Source organism: Vicugna pacos, unplaced genomic scaffold (assembly GCF_048564905.1).
Source record: "Vicugna pacos unplaced genomic scaffold, VicPac4 SAC-SAT, whole genome shotgun sequence".
In the NCBI taxonomy this organism is placed as follows: Eukaryota; Metazoa; Chordata; class Mammalia; order Artiodactyla; family Camelidae; genus Vicugna; species Vicugna pacos.
The window spans coordinates 18,855,328-18,876,058 of NW_027328721.1; the positions used below are offsets into that span (position 1 = coordinate 18,855,328).

The 20,731-nt window shown below is 35.0% G+C and overlaps 1 pseudogene; it reads left to right on the top strand.

The window, feature by feature from the left end:
- Positions 1-17,781: 17,781 nt before the first annotated feature.
- Positions 17,782-18,705, top strand: LOC140692177 (olfactory receptor 4A47-like; annotated as a pseudogene).
- Positions 18,706-20,731: the final 2,026 nt, after the last annotated feature.

The window sequence follows — 20,731 nt, forward strand, 5'->3', positions numbered from 1 at the left end:
AATCTAGATGCAACCCTAGTGTAAGTAAAAAGAAGCAAACCCTATTTTTAAAAATCAGCCATGTGCCTTCCCAGTGCATGCTGGAAATGGTAGAGCAAATGGGTCAGACTCAAATTTCTAGTAAGTTTCAGCCAAGACCAGGAGTAATCACTTCATCCTTGGTGACAAAATGGAAATGAAGTGAGGGACCTGAATTGAGCTGTGTGTTGCCTGAGAAGGATGTGAATGAACATATGATTGGATGAATGAATGAATGAATGATATTATATACCTTTAGTGTGTTATTTGACTGTGTTATTATAATCAGTTTTGAGTTCCCACTCAGTGGCTGGCCCTGTGCTGGGAATTTTACATAAATCACCTCACCTTAAGTCACATCACTGCAAACCAGACTTCACTCTTCCTCTTACTCTTCTGTTTCAAAATACTTAAGGCTTTTTTTTTTAAAGAAAAGGTGATGAACTTTATACGTTTAAAGACTTCCTCTCCCCACTCTCACTCCCAAGGATAATCCCTTATAAGTTTGGTGTGAATTCTTTCTGAGCTTTTTCATGGGTAAGTAAAATGAGAAAAATAGAGTTCAGAGTGAAAGAAATTTTTATTTTAAAAGGGTCCATACTTTGTGTATTATTCTGCAGCTTGTTCTGCTCATTTGAAAACATGACATGAGCACCGTTCGTAAAACATATATAAAAGTATATATGTTCCTCATACTTTTTGGACTCTGTATTGATCCATAATATGAATCTGCTCTGACTTAGTTAACCCTATTTCCAAACTTCTGCTATTGTACACAGTGTAACAATGAACATTATCAACTTCCCAGTAATTCTGTGATCCACATTTTGTAGAGGCTGGAATTGAGAAGACAGGAAGCTAAATCCTTTGCCTCTAAGAGATAGTGCAACTGGAATTCAAACCCAGCCATACCTGTCTCCTTTCTACTGCACAGTGCTGAGTATAAATGAAGCTTGAGAACCTCCAGGGTTCAGCACAGGTTAAGAGGTTCAAAATGCTCGGGCATTTGTCTTAACATTGTCTGTGTGTCCCTTGTACTGGTTTTCCATAGCTCTTGAAAATTGTCTCCATATGTCATACATTTTATTTTAACACAAGAGAAATAAATTAATATGGTAAATGTCATTATCTCATCAAGATTCTAGTTTAAGTGGACTCACACCAGTGCTAGCTTCCTCTGACAAGTGCTTCCACACACTGCATGGACGCCTCCTCGAAAGGGTTGCAGTTAATCTGTTTTACAATAAATTTAACCTAAGGAGGCAGCTCACACATACTTATTGGCCTGTGACCATCACTAAATGTTGAAAGAGGAGAATTGTCTCTTATCCCAGCACCACAGAGTTACCCCACTCTTTTTACTTCTCAAGATGTTTGAGAGAACCGGATTGCCCACATCCCCACAGGTGGGCAGGTGGGTTTGCTGTACTCCCCACCTCTAAAGGCACCTTCTCATCCCAAACTGATCCTCCAATCCATGGAGCTACAGACCTGCCCAGAGTTACCCACATCAGAGTGAGGAGCCCTCTACTGAGGTGTCGGGGTGGGGTTTGTCTTTCTGAGAAACTCCTGTCCTTGCACACTATTTAAGATGTACAAAAATATATTTAAAAGAATTCAACCATTCTTGTAGCCACCATCTAAATTCTGCACCTTACTTTTCATTACTGATTTATTTAATAGTTTATATTTTACTATATTCAAAGATGTTGCTATGGCTCTTCTTGTGTGTATATAAGTATATTTACACATACACATATTCATACATATATTTACATGTGTATGTAAATGTGTGTACATGTCCTTGTTTACATGGTCAAAAATTAATTTAGAGTATATCCCTACAGTAAACATTCTGGACCCAGGGACATAAATGTTTAACTTTACTAATATTTCCAAATTTGTCTCCAACATGAATATGCAAATTTATTTCTCCAAAAAAAAAATAAGTGAGTCCACATTCTCACCTAAAGTTTGCATTTTAGAGGCTGTGGACTATAAAATTGTATTTCCATGCAATGTTAATACATTGCCTTATTAGTGAGCTGTGTATATATATATCCATATTTCTATTGACTATTTAAGATTTTCCTTCTATAAGTGTTCTGATTATGTCTTTTGGGAATTTTTCCCTTGGGGAAATTCATAGAAATTATTTAAACATGCTGGATACTGATTGCTTGTCATTTATATGTGTTGCAAACAAATTCATCTGAGTAAATTCCCAGTCAGTATCTAATCTTTTCTTTTTTATAATGTTGGTAATTTTAATTTAAAGTTGAATTTTCAGTGTTTTACATTTTATGCACTTAAGTCTTATTTAAATTTTTTACTTCGTAACTAAGTCATATATATTATGCTATGCTTTAATCTTACAACTTTATAATTTAAATTTAGTCATTTAGGATTCATAAAATGTAAAGTAGAAATACAACATAACATTTCATACCCACAAGCATTTATAGCACAGTAGTTTAATGGGCCATTTTTCATTGTTATGCATGCTACTGTTTTCATACTTGAAGCTTCAGTGACTTGTGAGCCTGTTTCTGATCTTTCTCACAGTTCCATTGACCTGCTTGTCTCTCCTCACACCAATACCACACTGTCTCTATTATTGTTGCTTTATAATTAGTTCTGATTTCTGAAAGGACAAATTCTCCCTTTTTATCCACTGAAATTCTCTTAGCTATGTTTAGCTCTTATCTTTTCCATATAAGTTTTATAAGTTTTGAAGGTGTACATGAAATTCTCTCAAGCATTTCACTGAAATTGCATTGATCTTGTAAACTAATATAAGGGGAAACATCACGTTGGTACAACTTGGTCATGACTGCTGCTGGAGAATACTTTGTCCCTGCTCCTGCTGTTTCTCTTCTGTGAGTGGAGCTCAATTTATGTAATCACAGCCACCCTGTCCCCATTTTATTCACTCAGTTCCTGGAAAGGTGGAGGGACTTACCTGATTGTTAAATCTGAGAACAACCTGGTGTGCCCTGCTCTGCCCTCACCCTTAGGAGCAGCCAGGCTGCTGAAGCCCATGGACCCCTGCATTTCAGAGGTGCTTCCCCACAATGTGCAAGAGGGCTGCCCCTGTCACTGCCACCAAGACTGGATGGATAAGCCTGTTTGCTTATGGTGTTCATTATGAGCAAGCAACTTGACTTACAGAAGTCTAATTTCACTTGACTAATGAAGTCTTCCCCCAGGTGTCTAAAGGTGATATAATGGTCTCCATATACACACTGTCTTTTATTTCTCAACTTGTTCAAATCTACAGAAAGGAAGAATTGGGCCCTTCTTTGAAACCCTAACAACCATTTGTTTAATGTGTTAATGAATTTGATTATTGAATGTGTATTTTTAAAGGGGTTTGCATCTATATTCATAAGTAAAATTGGCTGTAATTTTTTTCTCAAACTTTACTTAATTGGGTGTCAAGTTTACATTTGCCTCATGAAATGAGTTGGGTAATACTTTCTTTGAGACTTAGAGGAAAAGATTATGTAATGCTAGAATTTTCTGCTCCATAAGTGTTTGGTAGTAGTTTCTGTAAAATAGTTGGGTCTAGTGTCTGCATGTAAATTTTTAAATAACAAGTCAAACCACATAATTGTTTAAAATATTTAAATATTTTGCTCATACATAGAGAGACACACACAGACTACAGTAAGTATCCTGTTAGTCTTTTGTAAAAACAAATAAATAAATATTGAGAAAAAACAAACATTTATCAAATTATTTGTATGATATGAAAAGTCATAGTGCCACAAATAACATATGCCAGAAACCCAGCATAAAATGAAAAAAAAAAGTTTTCTTATTGCTTTTTACTGTCCTGGAGAAACAAGCTAGTGAAAGAAATGATCTTCATTCAATTATTTTTTTCAAAAGAACAAACTGTGAGGCAAAAAAGATAAATTGTTATTTTAAATTTAAAGATTTCATTGTATAAAGGGTATCTTAGACAAAATTAGTAGATGGTACAATGTAAGAAAGATTTGTTAAGTCAAAAACTGACAAGAGATTCAAATCTTGGATAAACAAATACCATCAACAATCAACTCAATAAAAACTTTCACCAAAAAGTTAACAAACAATTTACAAAACCATAGAATCTCAAAATTCTGAGAACATTAAATAATGATCAAATATATTTGTAATTAAAGGGAAAGGAAACAAATAAAATCATATATCACCTAGTACACCTGATTTCCTGGCTAAAAATTTATTAGGAAAATACCAATATTCACTAGGAAGTGAGGGTATGGGATCCCCATACACAAATAATAGGAGTGTGCACTGGTGCAGCCATTATGGAAAGCAATCTGAAAAAACTTGGTCAAATGAAATATAAGCATACCCTCAGACTTAAAATATTTTTCTATAGGAAAATACCCTAGAAAATTTTTGACAGTGAGTTCTTTGTAGTGAAGACAAATTGTTGGCAATCTGCTCTCCCTCACTACAAAAGCACATAGGTAAATTATGATGGATGGACACCATAGAGCAGTGCTACGTAATGTGTGGTCCATGGACCAGCATCAGTCCTTGCACTCTCTGCTTTCACTCTATGATGAGACAACTACTGAAAGTGAGGTTGAGCATTTAAACTATCACAAGATTTTGATAGTTTTCAAAATTGCAAAAATATGGAGCACAACAGATTGTAAGTCTTACAAAGAACATTATCATTTACCATTAATACTTTGATAAGCTATTCTATAAAAGACTCTATATGTCCATGAGTCCATCATGGCACAGAAGAGTTACTAAGCAAGGGCAAAAGATAAAATGAAAATATGAAAATGATAGGAGTAAGATAATTTAGAACTTCATGGATATGTCAAGATTTTAAATATAATGATTAGCATTTTGGCAAATTAGGGCTTCTAACTGAAACATAGAGTGTATAAAAGAAAGCATAATTAGCAAGGGGTCAAGATGGTGGAGTAGAAGGACGCTTTTAGCTCACCCTTTCCCACAAATACACTAGTAGTCACATCCATGGACCCACCTACCTGCTGAACTCAAACATAACATCGCCCTCTTCAAAAGGCAAAGACACCACAAATCTGGTAGGAGAAAAGGAAAAAAGAAAAAGAAAAACAATGTGGATCTGGTCCTGCAGGGAAAAAGTGGCAAAGGAGGACTAGTGCTCATTTGCTAGGTCTCCCCCTCTCCAATGGAGAGGCCAGCAGGACAGAGAGGGAGCCTCCTAGGCTTGGGTCTGTACAGAGCACCCATTGGCTGACAGGATTAAGTTAAATGGGCACAAAGGGTCCCTGTGACACCCAGCCTGAGATGTGAGCCAGAAGCTGGGGGAAAGTCCAGGCTGCCCGAGCCAGGCAGAAGACTGGGGTGGCTGAACTGAGGTATCCCTGGGGGACAGCAAAGTGCTGCATGCCATGTCTGGGAGGGGATACAGAGCAGAAAAACCTGGGCCCTCCATAAATTACAAAACAAAAAAAGCAAAGTGATACTGCTGATGTGCCCTGTGGGAAGGGGCACAATAGTCTTTGTCTCTTTAGCCCTGCGGCACCATTACTGGTGCTTCTCATGAGAAGAGAGGCGGGGCACAGCCACAGCCACCATATTCTCCTGGGTGCAGTGCCCTGTCGGGGGCGGGGGCTGGACATAGACCTGAATCTGCACCTGGAGGCTCTGCAACCTCCTAGGCAGGACTGAGATCTGTCTACAGCCTGGGGAAGATAGGATCTTCCTGCCCTGGTACCTCAGAGAACTTGCACCACCACGACAAACAAGGAGCAGGGTTTTGGCAAAGAGCAGGGGAGGGGCTGTTCATGGTCTTCCCTGAGCCCACCTACAGAGCACTGACCCCAGATGGAGCAGGCAGCTGCATACAGCATGGGAGCAACCAGCACCTGGAGAGGGCAGGCGGCCACCTGCCTTCCAAGCAGGGACACAGCACCTCACCATGGTGCTGGGAGGGAGCATGTTCTGCTTGCCTATCTCGCCCGAGCACAGCATCTGACTGCAGCACCAGGAGGGGGAGTGACCTGCCAGCCCACCATGTAGGAGCGCAGCACCTGACCCAGTGTTGGGAGGGGGTGTGATCTTTGCCGTCAGGCACTGGAAGCAGCACAGATGAGAGTGCCAATGGAGGGCCTCTGGAAACAGCAAGCTGAGTCTGAGAAACAGGGTGAAGACAGAAAGACCTATCAATAAAATCATCAAGAGCACATGGTCTCCAGGAGAACACATTTTTTTAACCTTTTATTTCATCTGTTCTACTTTTTATTGCCTTTTTAATCTTTAAATTTTAAACAATTCTATATAACTACATTTTTAATTCCTTTAAATTTTTCTTTTCAAATTTTTTATTATTATTATTTTTAAAAGCCACCTCATTTCATTTTTATTTCTCTTGGTTTTGATCTCCTGTTATAGATTATAAACAGGTTTCAATTATTGTTTTTTTATTTTTTTCTCCTTTTTTAATGTTTTAAAAAACATATCAACTCAATTGCTATTCTGCTTCAAGTTGCTCTTCTATTATTGATTATATACTGTTTTTAAACTTTTTTCCTCCCTTCTTTTAAAAATCTCTCTCTTTTTAAAAGTTTTATTCCTGCATAGGCTTTAGATAAATAAATAAATAAACTCCTTAAGGACCACAATACATAACTGATACTCTATAAGCCACAGTGCCAGAGAGATATGAGCAATATGAAGAAGCAGAGGAACCACTCCCAATTAAAAGAACAAGAGAAATCCCCTGAAAGAACAATCAATGAAATAGACATTGATAGCCTACTAGATGAAGATTTCAAAAAAGGAATGATCAAAGTATTGAAGGAGAGATAGTGTTTAGAGATATAAAATATGTCAAAAATGAAATTGAAGCTATAAAGAAGAGTCAAGTAGAATTGGTAAACTCATTTGCAGAGATGAACTCTGATCTAAAGGCTGTACAAAACAAGCTAGATAATGCAAAGGAACAAATAAGTGACCTAGAAGACAGGATGGCAGAAAGCAATCAATCAGAACAGCTGAGAGAAAAACAAATTAAAAATAATGAAAATAATATAAGGGACCTATGGGATAATATAAAGCATGCAAATCTACTCATAATAGGGGTTCCAAAAGGGGAAAAAAGAACAAAGGGGATTGAAAAGGTATTTGAAGAAATCATGATGGAAAACTTCCCAAACTTAAAGAAGGAATCAGATATCCAAGTACAGGAAGCTGAGAGGGTCCCAAACAGGAAGAACTCAAATAGACTCACACCAAGACATATCATAATCAAGATGGCCAGAGTCAAGGATAAAGAAATGATCCTAAAGGTAGCAGGAGAAAAGCAAAGAGTGAGTTACAAAAGAACCCCCATAAGGCTCTCAGCTGATTTCTCTACACAAACACTACAGGCCAGAAGGGAGTGGCAAGATATAGTCACAGCCCTGAATGAAAAAAAGAGACAGCCTAGGATACTTTATCCAGCAAGGCTATTCTTTAGGATAGAAGTAGAGGTAAAGAACTTTACAGACAAGAAACAGCAACAAGAGTTCAGCAACACTAAACCCATGCTAAAAGGAAATATTGACAAGTCTACTCTAAATAGAAAAGAAGCAGGATGCTACAGAAATGAGAAATCCATAACTGGAAAGGTGATAACTATCATGAATTCCAAATAGAATAAACACAAAATTGTAGAAGAAGACATCTAAATCATTAAGAGTGGAGAGGGAAGCAAGAAAATATAGAGTAATTATTTTGCTTTTTTAAGTTTTTTGTTGTCGGTAGGATGAGTTTGAGATTATATTACTATCTGCTTAATAAAAACAGTTATAGTGATGGGTTAATAGATGCACAAAAGGGAAACCACAAGCCAAAAACTTACATATGAGTCACAAAAACTAAATAAAGTCCAAGATAATACAAAGAAAAATTACCAAACCACAAAAGGAAGAAGAAAGGAACAGAGAGGAAATACCAAGTCAACTGTAAAAATAAGTTCAAAATGGCAATAAACACACATCTATCATTAATTACTGTAAATGTTAATGGACTAAAAGTGCCAGTCAAAAGACATAGAGTGGTAGACTGGATAATAAAGCAAGAACCTTCAATATGCTGCATACAAGAGACCCACTTTAGGGAGAAGGACACATATAGATTGAGAGTGAAAGGATGGAAAAGGATATTCCATGTAAATGGAAAAGCAAAAAAAGCAGGTGTTGCAGTACTGATTTCAGACAAAATGGACTTATAAGAAAGGACATAAAGAAAGAGAGAAGGACATTTTATAATGATTAAAGAAGTAATACAGATGAGGATATTATACTCATTAATATATATGCACCCAGTATAGGAGCACCTAAGTTCATAAAAAAAATTACTAACACAGATAAAAGGGGAAATTGATGGGAATACAATCATTGTTGGAGATTTTAAGACCACATTGACATCACCAGATAGGTCTTCCAGATAGAAACTAAATAAGGCAACAGAGAAATTAAATGATACAATAGAAAAATTAGAGTTGGTGGATATTTTCAGAGCATCACAGCTCCCAAAAATAGGATACACATTCTTTTCAAGTACACATGGAACATTTTCTAGGATTGATCATGTACTTGGGCACAAAAGAAGCCTCAACAATTTTAAGAAGCTAGAAATTATCTCAAGCGTCTTTACTGATCACAATGCCATGAAAGTAGAAATCAACTACAGAGAAACAAAGGACAAAAAAAGGAAAGCATGGAGATTAAACAACATGCTATTAAAAAGCCAATGGTTCAATGAGGAAATCAAAATTGAAATTAACAAAATAACTTGAGAAAATGAAAATGAAAACACAACCACACAAAATTAATGGGCCACAGCAAAGGCAGTGCCAAGAGGGAAGTTTATAGTGATATAGGCTTTCCTCAAAAAAGAAGAATGATCTCAAATAAACAATCTAACCCAACAGCTTAAAGAACTAGAAAAAGAAGAGCAAAAAAACCCCCAAAAGTCAGAAGAAGGAAGGAAATAATAAAGATCAGGGAGGGAATAAATAAAACAGAGATTAAAAAACAATAGAAAATATCAATCAAACCAAAAGCTTTTTTTTGAAACAGTAAATAAAATTGACAAACCTCTGGACAAACTCACAAAGAAGAAAAAATAGGGAGCACAAATAAGCAAAATAAGAAAGGAAAATGAAAAAAATTACAAGTAACATAGAAATATAGAATATCATATGAGAATATTATGAAAAACTATATCGGACCAAAATGGATAACCTAGAGGACATGGACAAATTTCTGGAAACATACAGCCCACCAAGACTGATTCAAGAAGAAACTGACCACTTGAACAAACCAATCACTAGAAATAAAGTTGAATTAGCAATAAAAAGCCTCGCTACAAATAAAAGTCCAGGACCAGACAGCTTTACTGGGGAATTCTACAAAACATACAAAGAAGAACTCATACCAGTCCTTCTCAAACTCTTCCAGAAGATTGAAAAGGATGGAATACTCCCAAACTCATTCTATGAAGCCACCATCGCCCTGATACCAAAACCAGGCAAAGACACTACCAAAAAAGAGAATTATAGGTCAATATCACTGATGAACATAGATGCCAAAATCCTCACCAAAATATTAGCAAATAGAATCCTACAACACATAAAAAAGATTATACATCATGACCAAGTGGGGTTCATCCCAGGGACATAAGGGTGGTTCAACATATGCAAATCAATCAATGTAATACATCACATCAACAAGAGAAAGGACAAAATCACATGATCATCTCAATAGATGTAGAAAAAGCATTTGATAAAAGTCAACACCCACTTATGATTAAAAACTCTCACCAAAGTGGGTATAGAGGGAACATATCTCAACATCATAAAAGCTATATATGACAAACCTACAGCCAGCAGAGTACTCAACAGTGAAAAACTCAAAAGCTTCCCACTAAAATCTGGAACAAGACAAGGATGCCCACTATCACCACTGCTATTCAACATAGTCTTGGAAGTCCTAGCCACAGCAATCAGGCAAGAGAGAGAAATAAATGGGATCCAAATTTGAAAACTAGAGATGAAAGTGTCACCATATGCCAATGACATGTTACTAAATCTAGAAAACCCTAAAAGCTCCACACAAAAACTACTAGAGCTGATTGAAGAATTCAGCAATGTAGCAGATTACAAGAATAAAGTTCAAACATCAGTTGCATTTTTTTACACTAACAGTGAATCAACAGAAAAAGAAAGTAAAGAAACAATCCCTTTCAAAATAGCACCCAAATTAATAAAACACCTAGAAATAAATCTAACCAAGGAGGTGAAAGACTTATACATGGAAAACTATAAAACACTGATTAAAGAAATTAAAGAAGACTTAAAAAAATGGAGACATATCACACTCCTAGATTGGAAGAATCAATATTGTCAAAATGGTCATACTGCCCAAGACAATCTACAGATTTAATGCAATCCCTACCAAATTACCCAGGACATATTTCACAGAACTAGAACAAACCATAATGAAATTTATGTGGAAACATAAAAAACCTAGAATTGCCAAAATATTACTGAGGAAAAAGAAAGAGGCTGGAGTAATAACTCTCCCAGACTTCATACAATACTATAGAGCTACAGTAATCAAAACAGTATGGTACTGGTACAAAAACAGATATAAGGCCTAATGGAACAGAATAGAGAGCCCAGAAATGAACCCACAAATTTTTGGTCAACTAAACTTCGACAAAGGAGGCAAGAACACACAATGGAATAAAGACAGTCTCCTCAGCAAATGGTTTTGGGGAAACTGGACAGCAGCATGTAAATCAATGAAGCCAGAACACTCCCTTACACCATACACAAAAATAAACTCAAAATGGATCAAAGACTTAAACATAAGACAAGATACAATAAACCTCCTAAAAGAAAATATAGGCAAAACATTATCTGACATACATTTCAAAAATGTTCTCCTAGAACAGTCTACTCTAGCAATAGAAATAAAAGCAAGAATAAACAAATGTGACCTAATGAAACTTACAAGCTTCTGCACAGCAAAGGAAACCATAAGTAAAACAAAATGACAACCTATAGAATGGGAGAAAATTTTTGCAAATGAAACCGACAAAGGCTTGATCTCCAGAATATATAAGCAGTCCATATGACTTAATAAAAAAAAAGTAAACAACCCAATCCAAAAATGGGCAGAAGACCTAAACAAGAAACTTTCCAAAGAAGAAATACAAATGATCAATACTCACACGAAAAAATGCTCAATATCACTAATTATCAGAGAAATGTAAATCAAAATTAGAAGAAGGCATCACCTCACACCAGTCAGAATGGCCATCATTCAAAAGTCCACAAATGACAAATTCTGGGGATGCTGTGGAGAAAGGGGAACACTCCTACACTGCTGGTGGGAATGCAGTTTGGTGCAGCCACTGTGGAAAACAGTATGGAGATTCCTCAAAAGGCTAGGAATAGACTTACCATATGACCCAGTAATACTGACCCTGGGCATATATCCAGAAGGAACCCTACTTCAGGATGACACCTGCACCCCAATGTTCATAGCAGCACTATTTACAATAGCCAAGACATGGAAACAGCCTTAATGTCAATCAACAGATGACTGGATTAAGAAGTTGTGGTATGTTTATTCAATGGAATACTATTCAGCCATAAAACCCAACAACATTATGCCATTTGCAGCAACATGGTTATTCATGGAATATGTCATTCTAAATGAAGTAAGCCAGAAAAAGAAAAAAAATACCATATAATATTGCTCATATGTGGAATCTTAAAAAAAAAAAGAAGAAGAACATAAATGCAAAACATAAAGACACATAGGTATAGAATACAAACTTGTAGTTGCCTAGGAGGGGGGTAAAAAGGGATAGACTATGAGTCCAAAATTTGTATATATTGATAGGCATATGTAGAATAGATAAACAAGACTATGCTGTATAGCACAGGGAAATATATACAAGATCTTGTGGTAGCTCACAGTGAAAAATATGTGTCAATGAATATATGTATGTTCACATATAACTGTAAAATTGTGCTCTACACTGGAATTTGACACAACATTGTAAAATGACTATAACTCAATAAAAATGTTTAAAAAATAAATGAAAAAGAAAATACAATAATAATGATTATAAAAATAGGAACCATATGAAATGGTGCAAGTGAAAAATAAATCTCCTTTTAAAATATTTCTAAACAAACTAAGAAGGAAAGAATGATAAATTTGACCATAGTAAGAACTTTTGTTCAACAAAAACACCTGAAAGAAAGTAAAAAGGCAAGTTACAAAAAGAGTTGAGAAAGTATTCATATAAAATTGGGATGATTTTTGCCTAGAAAGCTTAGTAAAACATCCTGCAAAACCAAACCAAACCAAACTTCTTTTTCATCCTTTTTAGTGTTTCCCAGTGTTCTTACCTAGAGTTAGTGCAAAGCCTCTTTCTTAAGATGTTTCAAGTATCAATCTTTGCACATATAAGCATATTTACATATGTGTATGTGGATATATGCCTGCATGTAAACACTTACATTTTACTATTCAACATCTTGAGCATCTTTTCATACCACTCTATATAGATCTAACTCATGCTCAGTTATTTGTATAATATGTGATGTTCCCTTATAATATTCCTGAATTAATGCACCCAGTACTTTTCATGTCATTTCAATCTTTTTCTATGATACATAATTCTGCAATAAGTATATATCTTCTCAAGTATGTTTTCCTAGAAATGTCAGTTGCTATAAGTAGAACTTTTGGGTCAACAGGGAATATGTATTTAAATGTTGATATTCATAGTTATTGCCAAAATGCCATTCATGAAGTTGTACCTACAATTCTGCCCATAGTCTGAGACTATCAGCTTGTCCCCATTCTCAACAACCAGTGAATATTTTTTGGTATATGACAAGAAGGTTCATTAAAGAAATTATAATTCATTTTCATATATAGTTAAAGAAGATTGTGTTTTATTGTTTTCTAAATGACCTTTTTTTGTAGTTGCTTAATTATCTTTCACCACTAATTTGAAATCCTCATATTACTGTATTCTAAATTTCCATAAATATTTGAATGCAGTTTAGGACTCAGTTCCATTGGTCTTTTCAGTCATGTACCATTTAATTTATGATATAGTTGCAATTCATCTAGAATACATTTAGAATAATAAGTCTAACACTCCCTCATTACTCTTCTTTTCCAGCATTATGTCTGTTCTTGCAAATTTAGGACATCAAATTAAATTTATATTAAGCTAGGCTAGTCACAAAAATTTCTGTTATTTTTCAATGCATTTTTATTTAGGATGACTAATTTAGGAAGGGTTTATATCTTTAGAGATTTGAGAATTCCTCTCCATGAAGAGAGTTAGGTGTTTTCATTTAGTCCTTTGTACACTCTTTGGTAATGCTTTACATGTTGTTTATGTGTTACTTATTCGTCATAGATAGTGGCTGTTCTTCTTCCCTGACCCCGTCAAGGTCCTGACACTCTTACTGTAAGGAAAACCATGTTTTAGTAAGTGCATGACTTAAAACTTTGCTGAACATCTTTTGGTGCTGCTGAAAGAGGCTGGAGGAATAACTCTCCCAGACTTCATACAATACTATAGAGCTACAGTAATCAAAACAGTATGGTACTGGTACAAAAACAGATATATGGCCTAATGGAACAGAATAGAGAGCCCAGAAATGAACCCACAAATTTTTGGTCAACTAAACTTTGACAAAGGAGGCAAGAACACACAATGGAATAAAGACATCATTCTGCTGATGGGTATGACCTATGACTACTATGTGTCCATCTGTACTACCTGACCACCAAAAGCTGATAGAGATGTGGTCATCTCTGGGAGTCACCTGGGCTGGAGACTTATCCATCCAGCAGTTTAAATCCTCTTCACAGTCTGGCACCCTTTTTTGGCCCCAGTGACATAGATCACTTTGTGTGTGACATGAACTCTGTTGAAACTTATCAACATGGACAGTGATATTTTTGTCTCTTTGTTGCTACCAACAAAGGGGTCATCTTTCTGTTAAACTTACTCCTTTTGATGGTCTCCTATATCATGACCCTATACACTTTGAAATCTCATAGCTTGGATGGTAGGTGCAAAGTACACTCCACCTAAGCCTCTCACATCGCTCTGGTCATTTTATTCTTTGTACCTTGCACATGTATGTATCTGCCTCAAATTATCACTTTTTCAATTAATTAAGCCATGGCTATATTTTATACTGTGCTAAATTTTGTGTTAAACTCTATTATACCCTAAGATCTGCAGAGGTTAAAAATGCTATGGAGAAGTTCTGAGTCAAAAGATGACTTCATCAGGGAAATAATGAAAACAATGTAAAATAACTTTATCCCTCAAATGGTTACAAGTTAAAGAAGATAATTCCTAATTTTCAGGGCCAAGGGCACACTATTTGTCAAAGGTATGTGGATGTTGGCATTAGGCAATCTGAGGAGACCTTAACAGGAAATCATCCTTATAAAAATAGCCTATTTAGATGTTTTTATTGCCAATTTGGTAGTCAAATGTTAAAGTACTATCAGAACCAGTTTTGTTTCTTGTTAAAATGCAATTGTTCACTACCTATGAAATTGCAAAGCAAAATAAAGCATTTTGGGAAAATAGGAATTTTAGAGTATTTATTTTCCAATTTCTCTTTTGATCCTTTCTAATACTCTGGCATATCTTGTCTGGTTCTCTAATTTTCTATTTCTTCCTCTGAAATATAAAGTCTACCATGTTTTTCCTGTATTATTTGTGGAAAACTTATTGTTATTATAATCTTAAACGTATATTTGGATTAAAAATCTCTTTTTCCAGTTTTGCTTTGTTGATTGGGATTTTATGTATCATACATACATTGCTGAGGAATAGGTGATAAAATTTAGTACACTATGATGGTAAAGAGCTTAGTGTTCAAAAAGATAATTCTGAGTTCAAATCTTAGTTTTGCCACGTACAATGTAAACTTTGGCAAAAGGTCTATTTATGAGATGGATATTTTCCTTAACTAAAAAAATTGCTTGTCTTACTTTGCTTACTCTAACCTTAAAGGAGCACTAAGTGAAATCCAGATTCTTTACCAAGACCTGTAGTGCTCTGCAGAGATCGTATCTTGTCCACCTCTTTGACCTCAGTTTGTTCTATCCACTCCCTTTCTTATTTCTCTTCAGGCACAATGACTTTTCAGTGTCTTGAACTTGCTGAGCTCTTTCCAATGTTGGAGTTTAACACAAGTAACAGAGCTTCACCTGGTAGCTGCTTTTTGTCTTTTTTTTTAACATTTTTTACTGAGTTATAATCATTGTACAATGTGTCAAATTCCAATGTAGAGCACAATTTTTCAGTTATAGATGTACATATATATATTCATTGTCACATTTTTTCCTCTGTGAACTACCATAAGATCTTGTATATATTTCCCTGTGCTATACAGTATAATCTTATTTATCTATTCTACAGCTTTTCATCTTTTGGATCTCAGGTATAATGTTACATTTTCTAAAGACCTTTTCTGACTATCTTATTATCTGCTGTAGATGCTTCCTCTTATTTTCTGTCATTATGCCCTGTTTTTTGTTTTATTAGCAAGATCACAGATTATAATTATCTTATTAAGTTGTTTACTTTTTAAATGTCTGACTGTATTATAGGGTCAATGCAGGCAGCACCTTTTTCCTGATTTTTTTTCTGTTTAATAACTGCTATATTCTCTAGCTTACAGCATAGAGCCTGATAAACAAGTAGGCCCTCAGTAAAATTTTTAACAAATAATAATTTGGATAAATAATGCTTTGAATCTAAACTGGAGATGAAAATTTAACATCTTGAGCCCCACACTTACAGGCAGAAAACATTATGCATTGGATCAAAAGAAAGAATCTTCCCATGGTTAAGTGAGGAAATAAGTGATAAATTCATTTTTCTTGGAACAAAATGACAAGGTTAATATTTTATTCTCTACTGGCTAAAGTTCCTTAATGGTCCTGAGGCTATGTTTTTCTCCTTGTCACATCTTCCTGACCCCAATTATGCAATTGGTTTAACAGTATATTTACATAGAGATGTTCTTTTAAGATCTGATGGAAAATCGCAGTGAATATAATTAAGTCTTAGACAAATCAGTCTTGGATACACTCCAACTGCATGAGTTGATATATCTGGTTAGAAGGTGTAGGATGTCCTATGATCTTTGCCTCTATTGGGGAGAAGTTGCTATCCTTTTTAGAACTGTTTTAACTTATACAGTAGTTGCAATAAAACAATAGAATGAGATGGCCACAAATACTGCACCATAAATTTTCCTTATTTTAGTTACTATAGGTTAGTTACTTGAGACCTATTTCCCTTTTAAAATATTTACTAACTTCTTATGTGACATAGATTTGTTTGCCTTTTTGATAAATTACTCAATATGAAAAATTTTTGTTTTTCTGTTTGCATCATGGAATTCCTTTTAAACAGATCTACAATGCAAGTAATAATAATTTTTTATAATATTTAGAAGACTCTGCAAAGAAAATAGACAGACATAGTCATGTGAAATCAAATATGTCTTTAAGGAATAATGTAGTTTTTTGTCCTTGGATTGAAGAGATATTTCCAGGTCCTTATGACATAGTTAAAAAGGCTCCTTGCTGATCGTGAACAAGACTCCAAAAGGTAACCTTGTAACAGTTGATAGTGGAAGCCGGGCTTTTGAATTGTGTAAATTATTGTATTATGTAGGAAATTACAAACTTGAACTTATAAGAATTGAAAAGTTGAAAAATTTTTTCTAGGATCACAGGAATTTTGAAGTCAACCATAGTATAATTCCATTTCTCTCACTGAAAAATGTATGACTTTGAGTTTAATATTCTGAGCTTATTTCTTCAACTAAAAAATGAGCATAACAATATTTGTTACAGCAAAGATTAAATGTTACACATTAAATGTGATTTTATTAATATATGTATGTTTATAGTTGTACATACATATGTATGTATATATGTATATATAAAAACATCTATGTAAGCATGGATATAGCATCTGATATATAGTTTTGCATAAAAATGATAGGTATTTCACAGTATTTACATTTCCTTTCATTAAACTGTTTTGTACCATGTAATGAATTGGAGAACACCCAGGGAGCAATAGGTTTATGTGGAAAATTTTAAATTTATTTTAATAAATATTAAATTGATATCTGTTTGAAAGTGTCAATTAGGTAGTTGTATACACAGATCCATTCATAAATGGTTCTCTCCACTTTGAATATATAAATTACCTTAAGTGATTCTTCACCTAAATATCACACTTGTGTGACTTTATGCATGTGCATCTTTTCATAGAATTCCCTTTCCCTCCACTCTTGTTCTCTCCTCCTTTCAAACTCAGCTAAAGCATTTCTTTCCTTGGGAGGAATTTACAGATCCAGAGTTGATTTAGATGATCTGAAACTGTGAACCCTTACCACACGAGTATATTTATAGGTACACTTTAAATAAAATTAGTCTCTGTACTCTGACACCTCATTATATATCAAATCACTGAGAATAGTGAACCATATTTTGTTCAACTTGGTGATCCTGTCTATATCAGGCTTGACTCAGATGGATTCTCCATGTGCATTTTTGATTGAATGAATAAAAAAGGTAAAGCTTACAATACATGTAAAGGTTATTTTCTTTTATTTGATTTATAGGTAAACCGTTCCTAATATCTGAAGTCAACACCTATAAGGAATAGATGGAACCAAGGAACAATGTGACTCACTTTGTCCTTCTGGGCCTCACACAGAATCCAAAGGAACAGAAAGTTATTTTTATTATGTTCTTGCTCTTCTACATTTTGACCATGGGAGGCAACTTGCTCATTGTGGTGACTGTAACTGTCAGTAAGACTCTGAATTCACCAATGAATTTTTTCTTGCTAGCTTATCATTAATGGATGTCATTTATTCCTCATCTACTTCTCCCAAACTGATTTAGAGCTTGTTCCTTGGGGGAAATACCATGTCCTTCCAATCTTGTATCATACAGCTCTTTTCTGAGCACTTTTTTGGTGGGTCAGAGGTCTTCCTTCTGTTGGTGATGGCCTATGACTGCTACATGGCCATCTGTAAGCCCTTGCATTATTTGGTTACCATGAGGCAAAGAGTGTGTGTTGTGCTGCTGCTGGTGTCCTGGGTTGGAGGTTTCATGCACTCAGTAATTCAACTTGGCACTATTTACGTGCTCCCATTCTGTGGTCCTAATGTTATTGATTACTTTATGTGTGATATGTACCCTTTACTGAAACTCATTTGTACTGACACCTCTATCACTGGCCTTTTAGTGGCAGTGAATGGAGGACTGATCTGCACTATTGTGTTTCTGCTCTTACTTATCTCGTATGGAGTCATCTTGCACTCTCTAAAGAACCTGAGTCAGGAAGGAAGGTGGAAAGCCCTCCAGACCTGTATTTCCCACATCACTGTGGTTATCTGCTTCTTTGTCCTTTGTATGTTCATGTATCCAAGACCTCCTAAGACCTTCCCTATTGACAAATCATTGGGTGTGTTTTATACAGTCATCACCCCAATGCTGAACCCTCTAATCTACACTCAGAAATTCAGAGATGACTAATGCCATGAAGAAGCTCTGGAGAGGAAACATTCATTGTATCCCATAGTAAATAAGTGCATCATCCACCATGAAGAGAGTTGTACGACATCAGGGGCCACAGTCTTGGAATTCAGGAGTCTAAAATCTGATGCTGACTTCCTTTTCTTCAAAGAATTTATGATAATTATAACTAAAGAATACAACTATATAATTAAAAAATACAACTACACAATTATGCTGTTAGTAAGTTTCCTTCCCTGGTAGAATATAAGGTCTATAATGTCATTTTTATCACTTCACCTAGAAAGATGTAATGCCTATATTGTGAGGAGTCAACAATATATAACTAATTAGTAAGAAAATTTTTATATAATTACACTGGTTTTTAATTAATTTATGCATTTTGTTTTACTTTTTTCTGAGACAGATTCTTGTCATTTAATTCTTTTAAAATAATATTTGAAGTATTTAATGATATGTAGGCTTTTTAAATAAGATTTTATTTGCATTATACACAAAAATTTTAGTATAATTCTAATTTTAAGAAATTAACGTGTATTAGATAATAACAAAGAGCAAAATAAAAAACATACAAAATGGGATAAAGTGTAGAATGGATTTCTTATTTATGTCTCAGCATAAATTCTCCAGTCCTCTTTACCAGAGGGAATCACTTAATCTGTTTCTTAAAATTAATCAGGTAATAATCTATATAAATAAAACTGCATCTAAGTATATGTGTGTGATTTTTCTGTGTATGTAAACTTTTTTTTGTATGCAATGTCTAAAAGGTATTTACATATCAGTCCATTTAGATCTAACTCTTAGTTTTTCTCATACTGCACAATACTCCCTTATATATATATATACTAAAACTAATGCATCCATTTCTTTTCATGTCGTTCTTAAATTTTTTTGTGACAAGTCATTTTGTAAGTCTGTGGCTCCAATGTCATAGAACCTTCATGTGAGACTTTAACCCTTTATTGAAACTGTCTGTGTGGACACATACACTAGGATTCTATGTTGCTGACAATAGTGAGTTCATCTCCCCAGTTTTTTCCTCATGATGGTCTTCTGTGTGATAATCTTGTGCTCCCTAAGGACCTGTAGCTTGGAGGGAGGTGCAAAGCCCTCTTCACATGTGTCTCTCACATCACTGTGGTCATCTTAGTCTTTGTGCCCTGATTATTTGTATATTTGCACCCAACTACCACCTTCTTCACTGGTAAAGCTGTGGCTACATTTATGTCATGATAATTCCTTTGCTAAGCTTAAACCTACATACAAAATTTAGAGGTGAAAAATGCTATCCAGAAGTCCTGGAGTGAAATAGTGACTTTGGGGAGTAATCAAACCAATATAAAATGACTATCTTTTCAATCGAGAAGAGAAAAGAAGACAGTTTTATGGTTTGGGGCCAGCTGAACACTGCTTATCAAAAGTATGTTGATGTTGACATCTAGGCTTTGAGGAGGGTCCAGGTAGGGAATTACCTACGATTATAAAATTTTTATTTAAATTTATGTATTGCTCAATTGGTTGTTTAATTTACTGTCAGAATTAGGTTCTTGTAAAATGCAGATTCTCAGGATACAGTTCTAGAGATTTTAATGTAGTAATTTTGCTATTGGAAAGATGTGTTTACCTCTCAAACAAATTACCCTGGTGTAGCTTATGTAAATGACCTTTGCATATACTTTGGGCTATCGTGTCATAGTTTATGTTCACATCATAAACCAGTTGACAAGGTCACTTTTGTTCTTAAATTTATTTTAAAACTTGCGATTAAATGTAAGTAACAAAATTTATAATTTCAAAATTTTATTCACATTGTTATACAAACATCACCACTGCCAACCTCCAGAACTTTTCCACCTTCCCAAGTGGAAACTCCACACCCAATAAATAAAAATCCCCACTCACTGAGCCCCAGGCAACCCCTATTCTGCTTTCTGTCTAGAATTTGACTACTTTAAGTGCCTCATATAAGTGGATTTATATGATATTTGTTTTTTTGTGACTGCCTTTTCCCACTTAGGATAATGTCCTTTCCCCATTAAATGCTTTTGGCATCCCCCTCAAAAATTATG